Raw genomic sequence first — 21,258 nt, forward strand, 5'->3', positions numbered from 1 at the left:
TATATCGAATCTCTATGACCTCTTAGATCTCTCATCTTTTTATAGAGGAGAGTTTTATAATTATAATCAAATTAATTAACATATTTAGATAACTTCTTCAAAAGATAAAACTTATCCTAACAATAACAATATGAATCATCCAGAAAGAACAAAGATCCAAAACAAAATCTAAAATCTAAAACAAATTCAAATGGATCCTTTATGGACCCAACTCTTCTGCTCAGCGTCACATTCTTATCAAATAGACTTAAGGTGGCAATCTATCAAGTTGTGCAAGAGAAACATACATGAGTATGGTACACTTTTTTTTTTTAAGAAAATATATTAAACAGAAAAAACCATGGTGGACACATCCAACATGAGCTCCATTGACCCTAATACATGGAGAGCAGATCCAATGATTGTCCAACCAAGTAGTGCCACGTAGAGGCTGCCCCCCTCCATTAAGAGGGTAGCCCACATCTCTAACTCATGGGAATAAGGAAAACCCTAATTCATGCCCTTAGTCGTAAGGCCAATAACAAATGATAATTACTTGGACATAAAAGCGTCTAAGCCCCTTGGATGCCGTTCATTGCCAAGATGGACGGCACTCTCAGAAACCCACCAAACAAAAGGGTGCTTGTACAAATGTAAAACCATCTATTTTGCTACCCTCAATGCCGTTCATTTAGATGCATGACAAATGGCATTGAAAAGGCTTGTGGGACTCATCCTGGTGGTGACCTAACATTAACATATCTTTAGTGGCAACTTTTTGAAATATGTTTAGGATCTGATCAAATCATGCTTAAAAAAACTGAATCTGTATCCACATACGATTGGATAAAATTCAATTTCTCAATTATATTTTTTTTTTTTTTACCAAATCCGACTAAAGTCACTAAACAGGTTGGATTTGTTGGATATCCAACTCAAACCCATACCATTTATCCCTAGTGTTTGTGCCCACCCTAGTTTGGATTCCTAGCACCCCCTAGTCAGGCATGTTCAATTTGCTAAAAATGGCCACCTGGATCATGTTTCTCCAATGACAAATATAATTTTTAGCCTTGAATATTTATAAAATTTTTTGGCTGTTTTTAAAACTTATAATGACCTATATATTTGTTAAAATCAGACAATCCAAGAGCCAATCCCTATAAAGTCAAGCAAGTATATCATGTTTATATATAGTAAGAATAGAAAGTGCCTTATGGTATCCCATGTGGTAAGCGGGGTCCTGTGTCAAGCTGAAGGCTCAGGATCGAATCCCTGGTGCAAGGTGATGAGTATGACTAGGTATGTGTGCTATTCTACAAAGAAAACAAGTAAATTAAGCAATAAAAGATTATATCTAGAGGATCAACAACAACAACAACAACAACTACGCCTTCATCCCAAAACAATTGGGGTCAGCCATATGAACCAAAAAAAGAAATTCATTTTGGGTCTTCCACATGAAACCTTTTCCTCCAATCATTTCTATCCAATGCCATGTCCTCGGTGAGGTTCAAAGCATTCATATCCTTTCCTATCATCTCCATCCAAGTCTTTCTAGGCCTACCCCGACCTCTTTTAACTAATATATTTTCCCATTTCTCCAACCTTCTAACTGGAGCATCATTAGGCCTTCGCCGAATATGTCCAAACCACCGTAAACGATTCTCTCGCATCTTATTTTCAATGGGTGCAACACCTACCTTCTTACGTATCTCCTCGTTCCGAATTATATCTAGAGGATCAGATGTAAAAAAATAACAAAACCCTTGAGAGTAGCAAACTTTATCCCATAAAACATATAGCAAGTATTACTTTATGAAGAAAACAAGTAAATAAAAAATATAAGAGAAATCTCATGATACAAATAGAAAATCATCAATATTGTTGGAGTAGATTGTATACCTTGCTTGGTGGTTGATCTAGTGACCACTGAAAGTTCTGGATTGTCCATCATGATTGTTAATGGGAAAAAAATAGGAATAAAGAAAAGCTTGGACAAAAATGTCCTACAATGTTCCTATTGAAAATGGTAACATTATATGAAAGAAGCTGACGGAGAGTGTCATTTGAAAAGATTGCGATACCTCACTTTGCAAGCTGATGGCTTTTCATCTTTCATTGAGCAGGGATTTCGCTTTGACAGGAGCTTCAACTCTTCAATTTGATTGCTCATTACCTGGGATTCAGACTCTAAAAGTAAGTGAGCTTCAATGGTGTGTAAGCACCACCAATGCTCAAAAGCATGAAAAAAAACAAAAGGAAAGACATCTCAAATTTGTAAATGAGAAAAAAAAAGCTAAAATAAGAAACAAATCTCACCTTTAGCTTAAGTAGCCCTTTCTAGATCGTGGCAAGTGATGGCAATTCGGCATAGTTTCAGCTAAGCTAAGGTTCTAGAGGGTTTAAGACCAGTAAGATGCACCTAAGGCCAGTATCAACACTAGGTTAGGCTATTGGCAGTGTTCCAATTATATGGGCATAGTGCAGCCTAAGCTAAAGTTAAAATCTCACCATGAAAACTCGGGGTCTAGATGATTTGACCTAAGGACAAGCAGTCCTGATTGTAGCTTTTCTTGCAGACTTTGGAATTCTATGTCCAGATCAAAGTACTATACAAGGTGTCTCTTGATTGATTGACTGTTTTCTGATAAAAGTACAATTGGTTTGCTCGTTCTATTTAGAACTGATTTTGATTGGCCTTTGACGACAAACCAATGGGTTTGAGAGAGACTTCTATATGTTTGGTAGGTTAAACGAGGTTAGGATAGAGACAGATCTTCACGCAAAAACGAGTCGAACAAGGTAAGACAATATGAGGTTAACAAATCAATTTTTTAGCCCCATCCATACAATGACAAATCAGTAATGGAGTTAAAAAATCTTATTTTCTCAAATAGGATGATTTATTTTGGCCATAACTTTTGATCCTATTGTCAGTTTTGAATAATTTTGTTGCCATAAAATGCTAACACCTTAATTTCAACTCATTTTATAAGCATGAAATCTATAAATATCATGTTAATGGTGAAATTGAATTGATAATAGGACCAGTCATAATTCAGACATGCCATCTAAATGGTTCAATTTTTTTTATTGTAAACGGGGATCCATCCTCATCCCCTTTCCCATATCAAAATAATTTTATTTTTATTTTAAGAGGAATAAGAAGAAAATAAGGAGAGGAAGGGTTTAGGGTTATATATATATATAAAGATTTTATAATATATAAGGGTATATTAATCATTTTATTAACAGGGTTCAGGGATGTGGACGGGGCGGAGTGGGGGCAAGAGTAAGTCCATCCCTGCCTTCATCCCCATACAGGTTTTGATGTCCACCTTCATCCCCGGTTCATTCCCGGTTTTATGTCCCCGATCCAAACTGGACGGGTTTGGATGGATCCCCCTTTTTTCTCCGTTCCACTGCCATCCCTAAATGAAACATTTGAATAGCTGCATTAAATCACAAAGGGTCCAATTATTTGCTCGACATAGATAATTTGAACGATGAACTACTATAGGATCTCATATAATAGCTTCATTAACTCACAAAGGTCCAGCTATTTGGTCTGCATAATTTGAACCATGAACTACTTGAAAAATTGAATAAGACGGCAATTGTTTTTAAGATCTCATACAATACTTTTGATATGCATGAATATCGCAGCATGTTAGATCATTGAACACTAATTACTCCCAATTAATTAAATGAAAATGACGTTGTTCATGATGTTTATTTTATAAGATTAATCGTATTGTTTCTTCTAATGCTTGAATCATTTTACAGAGCAGCTTAAAACGCATCATCCAATATGTTTATGAGCCTACCAGCTAGACATAAATAATAACCCACTACTCTAGATCCTGTTTTACTTTGGATCTTTCTAATCAACAAGGCACAATATCTACTTTTCAGCTGTTCATAAAAGAACAGAGGCCCCAAATGCTTGATAGGAAATACTCTAAAAGTTTTCATTCAGTGATGTGATAAATGTGAAGGTTTCCCATCATTGAATAGAGCCAGATGATAGGCAGGGTGGAAGACGGGAATTGACCAACTAAAGGAAGGAAAAATAATTCTCTCTTTACTAAATTGCAAGCTATAATTGTTCTAAAACTCCTTAATAGCACTGGAAAAATTCTCCACAAAAGATACCCTTATCCTAAATGAAGAAAAACATATCATCACTATAGAAGTTTAGTTTGAATGTTTTCACTGCACAATGAATTATATTTTTCTTTTGTTCCTCTACCTGTAATCTGAGGCTCAAATTCTACATGACAACTATGAATAGATAAAAATTCCCTACTATTGCGAGAAAGTGAAACATCTTCCCTGATTCCCTACTATTACAGAAAACGTTTTCTAGTTGTTCATATGGCCTTAAACCCATTAAAATTTCTCAATTGAGAAAGTATTTTTGGTAAAAAAACAAAACAAAATCCAAGGGCCTATTCCTAACCAACCAACCATGCCAAACATACTTAATTGCACATATATATCCTTCTCTCGGTGGTTGCTTTTTTATTTAGCTAGTATAGGAGAACAAAGAACAATGAAATTACCCTTTTTTATCATGTTATAGAATTAGAAGACTCTCACCATCTTTTGAAATCCTTATAAATAAGATATGTTTATGATATAGTTTATTGTTTTTCAAGATAAAAACTGGGGAACTATATATTATATTATTTTAAATAGAACTTAAATCCTACTCTCTTGAATATGTGGATGTGTGTGTCTTTTCAATGATAAGAAACTTTCATAAGAATAGGACTCACTAACCCACCTCCATATATAGGGCTGGTAAATGAGCCGAAAGAACTGAAATGCTCATCCATGAACGAGATGAGCTAAACACGAGCTGCTTGTGTAAAAACATGTCACGTAATATATATACTTAATAGTTCATATTTTCTGTATATATTTTCTATGCATGCATCCTTCAATTTGTATATATATTTTATGCATTCTTCTCTTTATATATTATGCTTAAAATATATATTACACAAAATATGTATATATGAGCTCACCCGAGCTGAGCTGAACACCCTGTATTCAGGCTTAACTTGTTTAAGCTAAACAAGCTGGGCTAGCTATATTAACCGATCATGAAAGAGTTCGTGACGAGCTGAACAAAGCCAAGTCACTAGCTACTCGGTTCGTTTATCAGCCTTATCTACATAGTAAACCTTGGCAGCCTGGCCCACAAAAGCATATCCACCAGGCTAATCACCGGTACCATGCCAGTGAAGATAGATAAATAAAATGCCAGTGAAGGTAGATAAATAAAATGCCAGTGAAGGTAGAAATAAATGATTGCAACTGGACCTAACAACAGGAAGCGGGCATGCTTATTTATATCATAAGATCATTGACATGTAATTTGAACTCTAGATATCATAATTAGTTTTTTTCTACTGTTGTTACTTAGCGTATCTCTCTTAGTTTTTTTTTTTGAGAGAGAGAGCGAGAAAGGTAAAATCATTTATATTGAGCTTAGAAGTCGGGGGTTTACATTAGGGAAGGTTGGCCAAAGAGGATTCGGCCAACAAATCATGAAAAAGGCGAGGATAGCCAGAAAATAGAGAGGACGTAACCACTGAAGGTCCCCGGAAAGCGCACTTGATACATGCCATGTGATAAACGATTGTCAATAGCAAGACAGACCCAATTACGTAGCGGGCAACTTCAAAGAGCACCCCAACAACGGCGGTAGTGAAGGCATCAAAATTGAAAAGGATGAGCTGCTCGTATTGTGTTTCGTTTATGCACAACCCTGAGACAAAAGCAAAGGCCTTATGGGATATATATAGACGAATCGACACATCTGAGGGATAGTGGCTTCTCCAAACAGCAAACAATCATCTGCAAACTAAAGTAGAGCGAAGTCGTGACCAAGGAAGCATGCAGGATTAATGAATCCCGAGCACGATGCTTGCCAGAGATGATAGCGGCAAGGCCATGATGCAGAGCAAAGTATTCATTGGCAGAACCATTGATATTGATTGTAGGAGTACCAACCGATAATATCGCCTCGATCGATTGGCACCACCATTTGCCGAAACCCATATTTTGGAAAAACTATAGGTGGAAGAGTTGAAAGAACGACTTTCAGCATAAAAAGAGAGAGAGAGAGAGAGAGAGAGAGAGAGATGTTAATGGATGGCCCCATTGGCCATTACCACACGATCTTGAACTTTCCTCCCTAGGATGAACATGCATTGTGGGGGACTGATGACCTTCTCGATGCAACCCTTTAGTCTATTGGCCAGGACCTTATACATAGCTCCAAGAACAGAAATAAAGTAAAGATCCAAAATATCATTAACAACATTCTTCTCGAGAATAAGAGTGATTTCCATTCTTAGATAAACCGTGTCTACATATATTTAATCACACGTTATATTCGGTCTAAGGTTAAGGTGTTGGGGCCTGCGCAAAAGAAGAACGATGGCATACCTAGAGCGGCCATGTCGAACTGCAAACAACCGGCAAGTGAAACTGAATCGGTGATTTTGGGATGTTCGACTCCTCAATCGATCGCCACCCTCCAATGAGCGCAAGCACCTTCAATGATGGTAAGCAGGATCCAATCCCAGCAATGAAAATCACATATGATTTTCTTGTATTTTTCTGCACAGAGGTCTCTCATCAACAACCCCTTTTATAGCATCAATCTTTATTAGGTAACAGTTACATAACTGTTTCCTTCCAAATTCGTGAGGCTTATCCGATAGGGATACCTTTACGGGCATCCTTAATCTGGGCAACACCCACATTACGTGGGTGACTGCAACATTCTCTCACTTGTCCCAACAATAAACCCTCGATCGAATACCTTATGAGAATCGCTTGATGAATTGATTGGCCTTGAAAATCTATTCTATAGATCATTAGTTAAATCTCTAATCCTTATAAGATTAACAACAAACAACCATAATGAGAATCAAAACTGTATGTAATCACTTTATTCATATGCATATGTCAAAATGAGTTTAACAAGCTCATCCTCAATACATGTTCGGAATACAATCTCGATGCTAGCCCTTTAGTAAGAGGATCAACAATCATCTCTTTAGTACCAATATTAACAATATGCACTAGATGATTCTCTGTCTTTTATTTAATAACAAAATACTTTAATTCCATATGCTTACATGACATAATACTCTTATTGTTATTCAAAAAGGACACCAAAGCTTCATTATCACAGTAGACCTTCAGTGACTTATCAATGAAATCAACCACCTTTAACTGTGATATGAAGTTCTTCAACCATATGGCCTGCAAAGTAGTCTCGTACAATGCTATAAACTCTGTCTTCATGGTGTGAGCAACAGTGGTCATCTGCTTCCCACTCCTCCAAGAGATCGCTCCCCCAGCAAGTAAGAAGACATACCTAGTAGTAGACTTTCTACTATCAAGACATCCTCCTAAGTCTATATCTTAGTAGCCAATGACATTGAAGTGATTAACCTTATGATACGTCAACATATAGTCTTTTGTCCCTTGTAAATACCGCAAAACTTTTTTAGTAGCCTTCCAATAGAATATGCCTGGGTTAGACTAAAATCTACCAAACACCCCTATTGCAAAAGAGATATATGGACCTGAACAAGTCTGCGCGTATTGCAAGCTGCCAACAACTGACACATATGGATAAACACTCATTTATGCTTTATTAATTTCGTTATATAGACAATCCTTTAGGCTCAATTTGTCACCTTTTGATATGGGTGTTGTACGAGGAGAACAATTCTCCATCTCATACCACTTTAATATCTTATTTATGTAGGATCTTTGGGAGAGGCCTACAAAACCTTTTTCTCTGTGTCGACGAATCTCTATGCCAAGTACATAAGCAACCTCACTCATATACTTTATATCAAAATGTGATGCAAGAAACTGTTTTGTCTCTTTAAGTAACTTTATATTGTTGGTTGCCAGCAAAATGTCATTCACATACAACATCAATATAATAAATTTACTCCCACTTTCCTTAAGGTATATACATTGATCAATAATATTTTTTGTAAATACGAAAGTCACAATGACTTGGGAAAATTTAATATACCACTGTCGGGAGGCCTGTTTAAGTCCATATATTGATTTGTTAAGCTTGCAAACCAAACAATCATCTTTAGAGAAACCAAGAGGTTGTTTTATGTATACCTCTTCATTCAGATCCCTGTTGAGGAATATTGTTTTCATATCTATCTGTTGTAGCTCTAAGTCATAATGAGCTACGACGGCCAAAATTATCCTCATTGACTCCTTAGTTGAGATAGGAGAAAATGTCTTATTATAGTCAATGCCCTCCATTTACGTGAACCCTTTGACAACCAATCTTGCCTTATGTCTCTATATGTCACCTTTGGACCTTTTTTGTCTTAAAGACCCATTTACACCCTATAGGTTTTACTCCTTTAGGTAACTCGATAAGATCTCACACTTGATTCTTAGTCATAAAGTCCAACTCTTCTTTCATGGCTTTTATCTAGTGCAAAGATTGTTTGCTTTCAATAGCTTCCATAAAAGTCAATGGGTCATCATCTATCTCTATGAAATCATGAGGCTCTTGAAGGTACACCACATAGTAGGATGTATGGCAGATTTCCTAATTCTTGTGGATCTCCAAACATGTCGTTCTACGAATTTAGATTGAACATGTTTATCATGTTCATGCTCTTCTGCATTATTCATAATAGGTTCATTTTGGATTTGTGCATCAACAACCGGGTGATCAACCACATTATCATTAGGGATACCAATATGGTATCTTTTAGTATTTTTCTTAATAGGTAGTGAAACTGGATCCTGTATTTTTTCAAAACCAAGGTTTTGAAGTGCACTTAATCCTACTGAACCATCTTAAAGGAATTTTGCCTTATCCATTTCAACAATCTGTGGTAAATGAGATGGACAGTAAAACATATATCCTTTTTTTCTTTCTAAATAACCAATGAAATATTCACTGGTTGTTCTTAGATCAAAGGCTTTAATGTGGGGGTTATATAACTTAGCCTATGCAAGACATCCCGATATGTGCATATAAGACAATGATGGTTTCTTACCTATCCACAACTTGTAAAGAGTTTTAGGCACAGATTTTGTAGAAACCTTATTCAAAATATGCATAACAGTCCTTAAGGCTTCACCCCACAACTTCATGAGAAGTGTTAAATAATTCAACATGGCCCTGACCATTTTTTTAAGCGTACAATTTTTTCTTTCAGCTACACCATTCTGGTAGGCACTACCAGGTATGGTATACTGAGACACAATGCCTTCCTCTTTGAGAAATCGCGTTAATGATCCTTCTATTTGCCCCATCTCAGTAAACCTACCATAATATTAGCCACCTCTATCAGACTTGACTATTTTAATAACTTTATCGGTTTGTTTCTCTACTTCTTTCTTAAATTTCTTAAACATCTAAAAAACTTCAGATTTTTCGTAAATCAAGTAGAGATACATATACCATGAATAGTCATCAATAAAGGTGAAAAAATATTTTTTGCATGTGTAACAGGGGGTAAATGGTCCACATACATCCGTATGGATTATTTTTAATATCTCACTACTACGTTTGACACCCTCTTTATATGTGTTTGTTTGCTTAGCCTTTATGCAATCAACATACAAGTCATTATCGGTAAAATCTAGAGATTTCAAGATCCCTTCATTTATGAGTCTCTTTATTCTCTTTTCAGATATATGACCCAAGCTTCAATACCAAAGCATATAGGATTTATCATTTATCATGTTACGTTTAATCTTAACCAATGCGTATTTAGAAGTCAGAGACTCCTAAGTTTGGATCTTCACGTTTAGTTTGTACAAACCATCATGAACTAATGCAGAACCAATTTCAATAGAATTTCTGTAAATGAATAACTTAGAATTTTTAAATTTAAAGCAATATCCAAATTTATCCAATCTTGAAATTGAAATTAAGTTTCTACTATATGATAGAATATAAAAGATATCATGAAGATCCAAATCTACGCATGTATCTAAATTGATCTTGCATGTCCCAACAACCTTCACATGCGAACACATCTTGTTCTCCGAATAGATGCTCTTCTCATGCATTATCGGTTCGCTTTTGTTCATGAACAACTGTAGACAGATGAAAATATGAACAGTAGCACCAGAGTCAATCCACCATCTATTTTCAGGAATTTGTAATAAATTATATTCATGAGAAACAAATGATAAATTACCTTTCTTTTCTAACAATTTTTTATACTTGATGCAATTCGCCTTCCTGTGTCCTTTTTTCTTGCAAAAGAAGCACTTTATGGAAGTAGAATCGGGTTGCTTGCTTTGAGATATCTTATCTTCTGCTGACTTTTTCCTAGCATTTTTCTTAAATACATTATTTTTTGTCCTACCTTGGATCCATGAGAAGCCATATGTGCACTTTGCACCTTCTCTCATTTCAATCTCTCTTTCTCTTCAACACACTTGGACATAAGTTCATTGAATGTCCATTCATCATTATGTGTGTTATAAGAGATTTTGAAAGGTCCATACTTCAAAGATAAGGATGCTAGAATCAAATGCACTATGAATGAATCCAAAATGGTTAGCTTCATGTCATTCAGCTAAGACGCTATGTTCCTTATTTCCAAAATGTGCTGGCGAATATTACTCCTTCCAAAATATTTTATAGTTATGAGTTTCAATATTAGGGTACTGGCCTTAGCCTTATTGAAACTGACAAACTGTGCCTCAATGACATTTAAGAATTTCTTCACTGTCCTGCATTGTGGGATAGCACTGCGAATATTCTTAGTCACTTTAGATTGTAAAAACAACAGGCTAAGTCTATTCGAGTGCTCCCACTTCTCAAAAGCACTCTTTTGTTCAGCAGTGCTTTGATCTGTTAGGACAGTAGGCTCATCCATTCTTAAGGCCAAATCTAGATCCATATACCCTAATATGAAAAGAACAATTTCTTTTGAGTCACTAAAATTAGATCTATCAAAAAAATGAATAGGACTTGAGCTATCTAGAATCACAGAACTAGAAACTTCATGACAAAAGACATGTATTAAAAGAAAACATATATGAGACAAAACTGATGAAAAAGCAATAAATAAAAGGCCCTAAATATGCTTATTTTGGGGTGAGTGTAGGGGGTCATCGGAGTCCTACTTTGGTAAGAGCCCCGACACGCATAATCACTATGCCTACCGACCACAATTGGTAAAACTAAGGCTCATGTGAAGCTAGACCATCAACACATTGTACCTTTGGATACACATGTGCGATGTATCTCAACACATTTGCCTCATTTTACCCTACCTAAATTCCAAATACTATAAAACTACCTTTGGGTCGTTTATCATTTCATGAATCTAAGTACAACAATAATATTAGCTAAAGCTATATGATAGAACAAAAAATTTGACAACATACGTGTATTCAATTACTTTGGTGACATGAATTCACTAAGTCATCTTGTTATCCTTGATGTCAATATTATACATTCATTTATGCATGCATAATTATAAATAAAATGCATGAACAATAACAAAAGTCAAGCTTAAGTGGGTAAAACCTAGGGTCCATAAGCAAGAACCAGTCTGAAAATACCCTAAATCGATCTGAAATAGCCTCGAATCGGTAATCCAAGGGTCTGAACTGGTTCTAAACCTTATGAACTAGTGTCAAGTATGAACAAAAGTTCATAAAACCCTATAACTGTATGCCAAAATTCTTGTATCTTCTTATATTTATGAAAACAGGGTCTTAGCATCTTAGAACTGATGAAAAACTAGAAAGAACCGGTCAAAAATGGTTCTAAATCGGTTTCGAAAAGGGCCAAATCAATCACAAATCCGGTTCATTATCAAATAGTGATAGGATCCTATATTGGTTCATATTAGATCCGAGTCTGACCCGGTATAAGCTGGATCAGGGTCTAATCTGGTCTTTACTGCATCTGGGTTTGACCCAGTACAATCGAATCTGGGTCTGACCCCGTATACACAGGATCCGGGTCTGACTTGGTTTTAACTGGATCCAGGTCTGACTTGGTACAAACCAAATTCGGGTCTGACCCGGTACAACCGTATCTAGGTCTGACCCGGTACATATCGGATTTGGGTCGAACCTGACACGAACCAAACCCGATACAACCAAATCTGGGTCTGATCCGGTACATACCGGATCTGGGTCTAAGCTGATACAACCATAATCCGGGTCGGACCTGGTCTTTCCGGATCAGACCCAGACTCGAAAACATTATGGGTCTAGGTCTGATCCACTCTGAATGGGTTTGGATCGAGCCTATCGTTGGGTCAAAAATATTAGACCCGATTCGGTTCCAGCGTTAAAAACAGAAACTCAATTTTTGTTTACAAATCCTGAGATGCCAAAAGGGTTTCTCTCAGGATTCACGGTGACCCACGTCGCTTGAGTGATGACCCACGTCGCTTGAGCGACGACCCACACCGAAGCCCTGTCGGAGACGCTCCTCCCACCTCACTCGACAGTAGAGGGGAAACTAGAAAAATAAAAAAAGAAAGAGGGCTTAGTCGCCCTGGATGCTGCGTGATGCCGGATGAACCACGACACTGGTGAAGCGGCCAGCGAAGGATGCCTCTTTCCGATGACACACCCATGGCATCCTGCAGACGTCGGCGAGAAAGTCCCACAACCCGATGATAGATGGAACAAAGAATGGGAAAAAGGGGGGTTTTAAAACCCTTGTTGTTGCACGTCGTCGTACGGATGTCGGCGATATGATAAAAACAACCCCCCCCGGACGACAATCCGAGGCAACCCCAGCGCTGGTTGGCCTCCCTGCAACCCAATGACGCAGGTAAACCCCAACTCTATATTTTTTTATATGTCCGGTTGTCGCTGCTTGCAACCAACATCGCCCCACAATGACTCTACTCCACTGATGGCCGAATACCGATGAACCACGTCGCCTTGCGGTGATGGGCTGCCAGAAAACACTATCTCCCCTTGGCGACAATCGCCAAAAAAATGCCAACAGGCTCGCACAACGAAAAAGCGTTGTGTGGGCCCATAACCTAATGTTGGGGCCTGCGCAAAAGAAGAACGATGGCATACCTGGAGCGGCCATGCCGAACTGCAAACAGTCGGTAAGTAAAATTGAATCAGCGACTCTGGGATGTTCGACTCCTCAACCGATCGATGCCCTCCAATGAGCGCATGCACCTTCAGCGATGGTAAGCGGGATCCAATCCTAGCAATGGAAATCACATATGATTTCCCTATATTTTGGGGTCTCTCATCAACAACCCCTTTTATAGCATCAATCTTTATTAGGTAACAGTTACATAATTGTTCCCTTCCAAATTCGTGGAGCTTATCTGATAGGGACACCTTTACGGGAGTCCTTAATGTGGGTAACACCCACATTACATGGGTGACTCCAACTTAAAGCCCATATAAAGTGATCACATACGGTTGGGCCATATGATATCTCATATGGTATGAATATATTATGTATTGAGACCTCATGTGCCATCAATTGTTAATTTTCTATTTTATGATAGGCTAAATTGAAAATAGACTCTAAGGTGGTTATAATTAGGTTATAGTCTCTAATACCATATATAGTGGTTGTTCTCTTTTGCCTCCCTATAAAAAAAATTGTCTCTCTCTCATTAGGTTTAGAGAAGAAGGAAAGGTCACATATAGAGGTTTTGTAAAATCATATCTTTGAAAGATCTATCGAAGCATCAATGGATTCAAGTACGCTTCCGCATCAAGTTTTGTTTTATTCGTTTTAATGATTTAGCATGAACAAGTTTAATGATCAAATAAAGTTTTTCAGTGGATTTAAAATCCAACAATTGGTATTAGAGTACCTTGTTCTTGTTGAATCGTTGAAATATTCAGTTTTGTCATTATATATTTTTTTGTTTTTTAAATCATCGGGATCCCAGCAGATTTGGTTTTCCCTTTCGATCGCCTGCATGAGGGGCCATTAAATAAAAAATTTATTTTTTGCCATGGCCAGTGATGCTATTTGGCATTTCTTGTTGGGATCGATGATCCATCGTGTATGTGTGTGTGTGTGGGGGGGGGGGGGGGTTGCTTCGTTGGTCGGGTCACCAAACAGTCTTTGGCATAGGCACCATCAGGGTGCCTGCACGATTTTTGTAGGGAGGGAAAGGACCGGACAGTTGTTCGGTCACTCACCAGTTTCGGTGAGGGATCAAAAACCCCTCTCCCTCCTCTCTTTTTTTTTGTTCGATGGCTGGGCACGGGCGAAGGAGGGTCAAACGACCCTCCTTGTGTCATTCGACTGCACTCAAATGGGAGGGAGGGCCGTTCGGCCCTCCCCCTTTTGGATCACCGAACGAGAGGGAGGGCCATGAAGCCCTCCCCTTTTCGAACCATCAGACGGGGACGCTGACAGGCTGCCTCCTGATCACCCTTATCGGACGTCGATCGGTGCCCATCGATGATGGTCCGAGCATCTGGTTAACCCAACCACCGCCATGTGAGCAAGGGGCGGCAGCCAGGGCTATGTTCGACCTCCACCCAACGACAACAACCGACTTCGGTCTCTATTCGGGGGGGCGACCTAGTTCGATCCCCATTCAGTTGCGGGGATCGAACCTGGTCGGGTGGGGCCTGGCTGTGCCGGGTCAGGTTTGACTTGACCCATGAGTCGGGCCTGGTCAGATCTGACTCGATGGTCCAGCCTCATCCCCGGTCATGTTCTGTTGGGACCCTACCGGGTCGGGTAAGGTCTGACCCGTGCCGGGTCTGGTCAGACTTGACCCGCCAGATGGGTATGTTTCAACCCGGTGAGCCGAACCCTTTCACATGTGCCTTTAAACTCATAATAAAAAAAAATTAAGGATTTTATTATTGGATTTAGGGTCGTTAAGTATGCATTTTGGGTCACTTTAAAGGGTTGTCTTCGGTTACTTTTTGACCCTATACAGATTAAAGTTATGTTTTCTTTTTGTTTATATGCATGTATTGACATATTTGAACTATGGTATTTTTTTTTTCAGGATAAGGGTCTGATATTTTAAAACGAGTTGATTGAAACAACATGTTACCAAAGTGACTTGTTTGGAATATTGAGATGTTTATATATTTGGGTTTCATGCGAATAGTGATCAGCCCAAAGAAAGATTATTATTTGGCTGAGCCCATATATATATATATATATATATATATATATATATATATATATATATATATATATATATATATATATATATATATATATATTGAGATGTTTATATATTTGTGTTTCATGTGAATAGTGATTGACACAAAGAAAGATTACTATTTGGTCGAGCTTATATATATAATCAGTAATAAATATTAAATGATTGTACGATTTTTCATATGAATAAGGAGTCGATCCAAAGAAAGGCTCGTTGTTTGACAAGATTAATTGTTTATGTTTGATTACAGTGATATGAGTACCACCTATAAGTTGACATTCCTGTCTAAAAACTGAATGTTAATGTTGTGATGTGTATCTTGTGATGAGGATCACCATAATTTAAATATATTTATTTATGTTAATGCATGTGAATATGTATGTTAATTGTAAGCTTGTTTTGTTTTTGATTCAGTTAATACCTTTGCTTTTACGATATCTACAAATATAAATTTGTTCCATGTTTTGAATGTCTCTAATTTTAAAAATTAGAAAGAGAATGTTATGATTGTTCTCGGATGCATGGATCTGGACCATGTACTTTGAGAGGATCAACCACCTGCTCTTACATATAGGAGTTTTATTGAGTATAAAGGAACCATAAGCAGTAAGATTGATCCAATCGCATGAGTCTTATGATCATAAAATGTGCAATTTTAAAAACCTTTAGAGGCACTATGTTTGAAAAAGTTAATGCCAAGAGGTTCCTTGAGGAAATCTAAAAGAGTTTTGCTAAAAATAAAAAAACTGAGACAAACACTCTCCTTTCAAGTCTTGTTTTAATGAGGTATAAAGGTAAAGGGAACATTAGAGAGTACATTATAGAAATGTCCAATCTTGCTTTAAAACTAAAGGTATTAAAGTTAGAGTTGTCTGAAGACTTACTTGTGCACTTAATTTTGATATATCTTCCTACACAATACAGTCAGTTTGAAGTCAGTTATAACTTTTAAAAAGATAAATGAACTCTTAATGAGCTTATTTCTCACAGTGTGCAAGAAGAAGAAGAAATGAAGCAAGAAAAGACAAAAAATACTCACTTGGCAGTAGCCTCTAAGAACAATTTTAAGAAAAAGAAAAGGAATAAGGAAGCTGCAGTGGACCCTCAATCACAAAAGAAATAGAAGAGACATCAGGATCTAAAGTCCAGTTGTTTCTTTTGCAAATGAAAGGGTCACATGAAGAAGGACTGTACCAAATATCATGCTTGGTGTGAAAAGAAAGGTACACTTCTTGCTTTGGTTTGTTCTGAGGTTAATTTAACTTATGTATCCAAACACACTTGCTGGATAGATTCTGGTGCTACCACTCACATAAGTGTGTCTATGCAGGGTTGCCTAAGTTGTCGAACGCCAATTGATGTTGAAATTTTCATCTATATAGGCGATGACAAATCAGTTAAAGTTGAGGCAATCTAGACATTTAGGTTACTATTAAAGTCTGATAGTTATTTAGATTTAAAAGAAATATACATTATACCATCATTTAAACATAATTTGGTTTTTATTTCTGCATTAGACAAATCTGGTTATTTTTGTTTATTTGAAAATAGTCAATTTAAATTATTTTTTTATTCAAATATTATTGAGACCGGTTCTTTATCTGTGGTTGATAACCTATATTTACTTAATATTGTTGCCTCATATAATGAAACCTTACATTCAAGTTCTCGTGATGCAAAACAAAAATTAATAAATGAGAATTCTGCTTTATTATGACAGAAACGCTTAGGTCATATTTTTAAATAAAGAATTAAAAGGCTTGTGATGAGTGAAATTCTTAATTCTATTGATTTTACCGCCTTTCAGGTTTGTGTTGAGTGTATAAAAGGAAAATGAACAAACATAAAGAAAATTAGGTATCGAAAGAAGAACAAACGTCTTAGAACTAATTTATAGAAATATTTGTGGGTCATTTCCCATGGCTTCTTGGAATAGTCAACAATATTTTATTATGTTCATAGACGACTATTCCTGTTATAGGTACCTATGTTTAATTCATAAAAAGTCTCAGTCCCTAGATGTATTCAAATCATTTAAGGCTAAAGTTGAAACCTAACTTGGCAAAATTATTAAGGGCATCAGATCTGACCGTGGTGGTGAATACTATGGTAGATATGATGGATCAGGTGAACAACATCTAGGGCCCTTTGCTAAATTCTTAGAGGAATGTGTTATTGTCCCATAGTACACCATGTAAGACACTTTTAACATGAATGATGTTGCTGAGAGACGAAACAAGATCTTAAAGGATATGGTAAGGAGTATGATTTCTTATTCTACTTTACCAGAGTCCTTCTAGGGAGAGGCATTAAAGACTGCAGCTTATGTATTAAATATGATACCAACTAAAGCAGTAACCAAGACCCCATATAAAATATGGACAAACAAAAAACCTAGTATGAAGCATTTTCATATTTGAGGATATCCAGTTGATGCTAGGCCATATAGGGCACATAAAAAGAACTAGATTCAAGAATGATTAACTGCTATTTTGTTGAGTATTCTAAAAAATTTAGGAGTTATAAATTTTATGATCCTGTGAATAAGTCCTTTTTTGAGACCGAAAATACTTGTTTCTTTGAGGATGCTAAGTTGGGGGGGGGGTGATAAAATCAAAGACATTGCTTTTGAAGAAGAGTTTGTTTCTCTTCATACAATTGCTGTTGACAATGATCAAATTTCTATTTTTGACATTGTTGCAACAAATCCATAACAAGGCAATATTCTAGATCTCTCTATTCAAAATTAAGTTTTTCTTTCTATAATACAAACTCAACAGCCTCAAGAAACACCTCAAGTAATACTTTAAGTAATTCAATAACAAGTGCCATTAAGAAAATCCACTAGAGAGAGGAGAAGAAAAATTCCAGATGATTATATTGTTTTTCCCTAAGAACATGAGGGTGATAAAGTAAAAGATATTACTTTTGAAGAAGAGTTTATTTCTCTTCATACAATTGTTGTTGACAATGATCAAATTTCTATTTCTGACATTGTTGCAACAAATCCATAATAAGGCAATATTCTAGATCTCCCTATTCAAAATTAAATTTTTCTTTCTATAATACAAACTCAACAGCCTCAAGAAACACCTCAAGTAATACTTTAAGTAATTCAATAACAAGTGCCATTAAGAAAATCAACTAGAGAGAGGAGAAGAAAAATTCCAGATGATTATACTGTTTTTCTCTAAGAACATGAGGGTGATACTGACTTAAGGGAAGATGATCCAATCAGCTTTCATCAAACTATAGAGAGTTCTAATTCTCAAAAGTAGATAGATGCCATACATGAGGAGATTAAATCCATGAAAGATAATGATGTGTGGGATCTTATTCCATTATCTAAAGGTGTAAAACCCATTGGTTGCAAATGAATATTTAAAACCAAGAGGGATTCAATGAGTAATGTGGAAAGATATAAGGCCCATCTTATTGCAAAAGGGTTTACTCAAATGGTAGGTATTGATTATAAAGAGACTTTCTCTCTAGTTTCAACGAAAGACTCTTTCAGAATTATGATGACACTTATGACTCATTTTGATTTGGAGTTGCATTAAATGGATACAAAGACTACATTCCTTAATGTTGACATTGATGAGACAATATATATGGTGCAACCAGAATATTTTGTCTCAAGCGATGCAAAAAAAATAGTTTGCAAATTAAAGAAATCCATCTATAAACTTAAGCAGACTTCCCATCAATGGTATCATAAATTTCATCAAGTTGTCCTCTCATTTGGTTTTGAGATTAATGTTGTTGATGAATGCATGCACCATAAGTTCAGTGGGGGTAAATATGTTTTTCTGATTTTATATGTTGATGACATATTACTTGTCAGTAATGATATAGGTATATTGCACGAAATCAAAAGTCTGACAAAGAAATTTAAAATAAAAGATCTTGGTGATACATCTTTTGTATTAGAGATCCAGATACATCGAGATCATTCTTGAGGTATTCTTGGATTATCACAAAAGAGCTATACCAAAATGATTTTAGATAGATTTGGCATGAAAAATTGTAAACCAAGTGATACCCCTGTTTCTAAGGGAGACAAGTTTAGTCTCACTCAGTGCCCAAAACACTAGTTTGAAGTTAAGAATATGAAAAAAATTCTCTATGCATCTGTTGTAGGGAGTCTTATGTTTGCTTAAGTGTGTACACGTCTGGATATACCATACATTGTTCGGATATTAGACAAATATCTTAATAACCTAGGAATGAATCATTGGAAAGCAACCAAACGAGTTATGCGATACTTGCAAAAAATAATAGGGTACATGCTCATATATAGAAAGTCAGATCAGTTAGAGATCATTGGGTATTTTGATTCTGACTTTGCCGGATGCCAAGACAGTCACAGATTCACGTCAGGTTATATTTTTCTATTGGTCAAGAGAACTATTTCTTAGAAGAGTGTCAAGCAAATACTCATTGTATCTTCCACTATGACAACAATGTTTGTAGCATGTTATGAGGCATCCAATCATAGAATATGGTTACGCAATTTTTTCACTGGATTGCAGATTATAGATAATGTTGAAAGATCACTAAAGTTCTTTTGTAACAATAATTCGACAGTATTATATTCTAACAACAACAGGAACTCGTCAAAGTCAAAGCATATTAACATCAAGTTCCTTGTTGTTAAAGAAAGAGTGCAAAATGATTAGATATCTATATAACATATTGGCATAAACTCCATAATAAAGGATCCGCTTACCAAAGGTTTGCCACCCAAGGTCTTTCACGAATATACTGCTCGAATGGGTGTTTAATCATTTAATGATATGCTGATTTAGTGAGAGTTTATATTTGGACGTTCTATAATATAATAAAGTTTCATTTTACTACTTCAATATAAAGTTCAGGTTCAAGTTTCATTCTATACTTATTTGTTGTGATCTCACTAAAGAATAAGGCAAGCCTAGTTGAAAATAGGCACGTTTGGATCACATTACATGTAATTTTCATGCTTCACATTCATACTTGATATATGCCATTTGATTATGTCAATATACATGATCATTGATGTGTTTAATTACAATGTTTGTAATGAAGACTGCTTTGGTTTTATGTTGACATGATCAATGAAGCAGATTGTTAGAGATGTCATTTGATAAGACAATGTTTTTGAGCCCATAAAGTTATAATGCGTGATTATAAGGTGACACATGTGGCCCAAGTGAGAGATTGTTAGATAAATAATATGAGCCTACATATGTTTAATCACACATTATATGTTGTCTAAGTTTAAGGCCTATATAAAGTGATCACACACTATTGGACCATATGATATCTCATATGATATGGTTATATTATGTAGAGACTTCATGTGCTCTCAATTATCAATTTTTTATTTTATGATGGGATAAATTAGAAATAGACTCGATTACAATTAGGTTATGATCTTCAAAACCATATATAACGGTTGTTCTTTTTTGCCTCTCTATCAAAAAAGAAAATTATCCTTCTCTCATTAGGCTTAGAAAAGAAGACAATGCTACATGTAAAGGTTTTGAAAGATCATACCCATAAAAGATCTATCAGAGCATCAATGGATTCAGCTACACTTTCATACCAAGTTTTGTTTCTTTTCATTTTAATGATTTAACATGAACAAGTTTAACGATCAAATAAAGTTTTTCAGTGAATTTAAAATCCAACATTCCGATCTACTGAAGGCTTTAAGGAGGGAGCTATTGACATAAAATTCTATAAAGAAGTGCAGATCTGTGCAGGTGGTCGACCAGAACCATTTCCACCCAGTTCAACCCCTTCCGTTTGAAGGCGCACAGGTGGAAGAAATGCAGTCATCACCAAAGCGAAGCCATCAAACTCTTGATCGTTGCTTCCACTTCAACTCCTCTCTGATCCTCCATTCCTTAATTCAGGCGACAAGGCTGGATGCTCTGTCACTGCTGTCCGGATCGATGGCCACTGACTGTGACTATCGGCTTGCAGCTCCGCCTCCCACCGCCTGATTTGAGAGCGCACTTAGATGCATGGTTACGTGCAAACCAGTCCTTTATAGCTTGCCTTAAGCTGATGAATTTCTGTTGGATAAGGAATGCGACCAAGACGAATA

The sequence above is a fragment of the Nuphar pumila genome, chromosome 15 (genome assembly GCF_984573655.1).
Source record: "Nuphar pumila chromosome 15, dmNupPumi1.hap1.1, whole genome shotgun sequence".
NCBI classification, from domain to species: domain Eukaryota; kingdom Viridiplantae; phylum Streptophyta; class Magnoliopsida; order Nymphaeales; family Nymphaeaceae; genus Nuphar; species Nuphar pumila.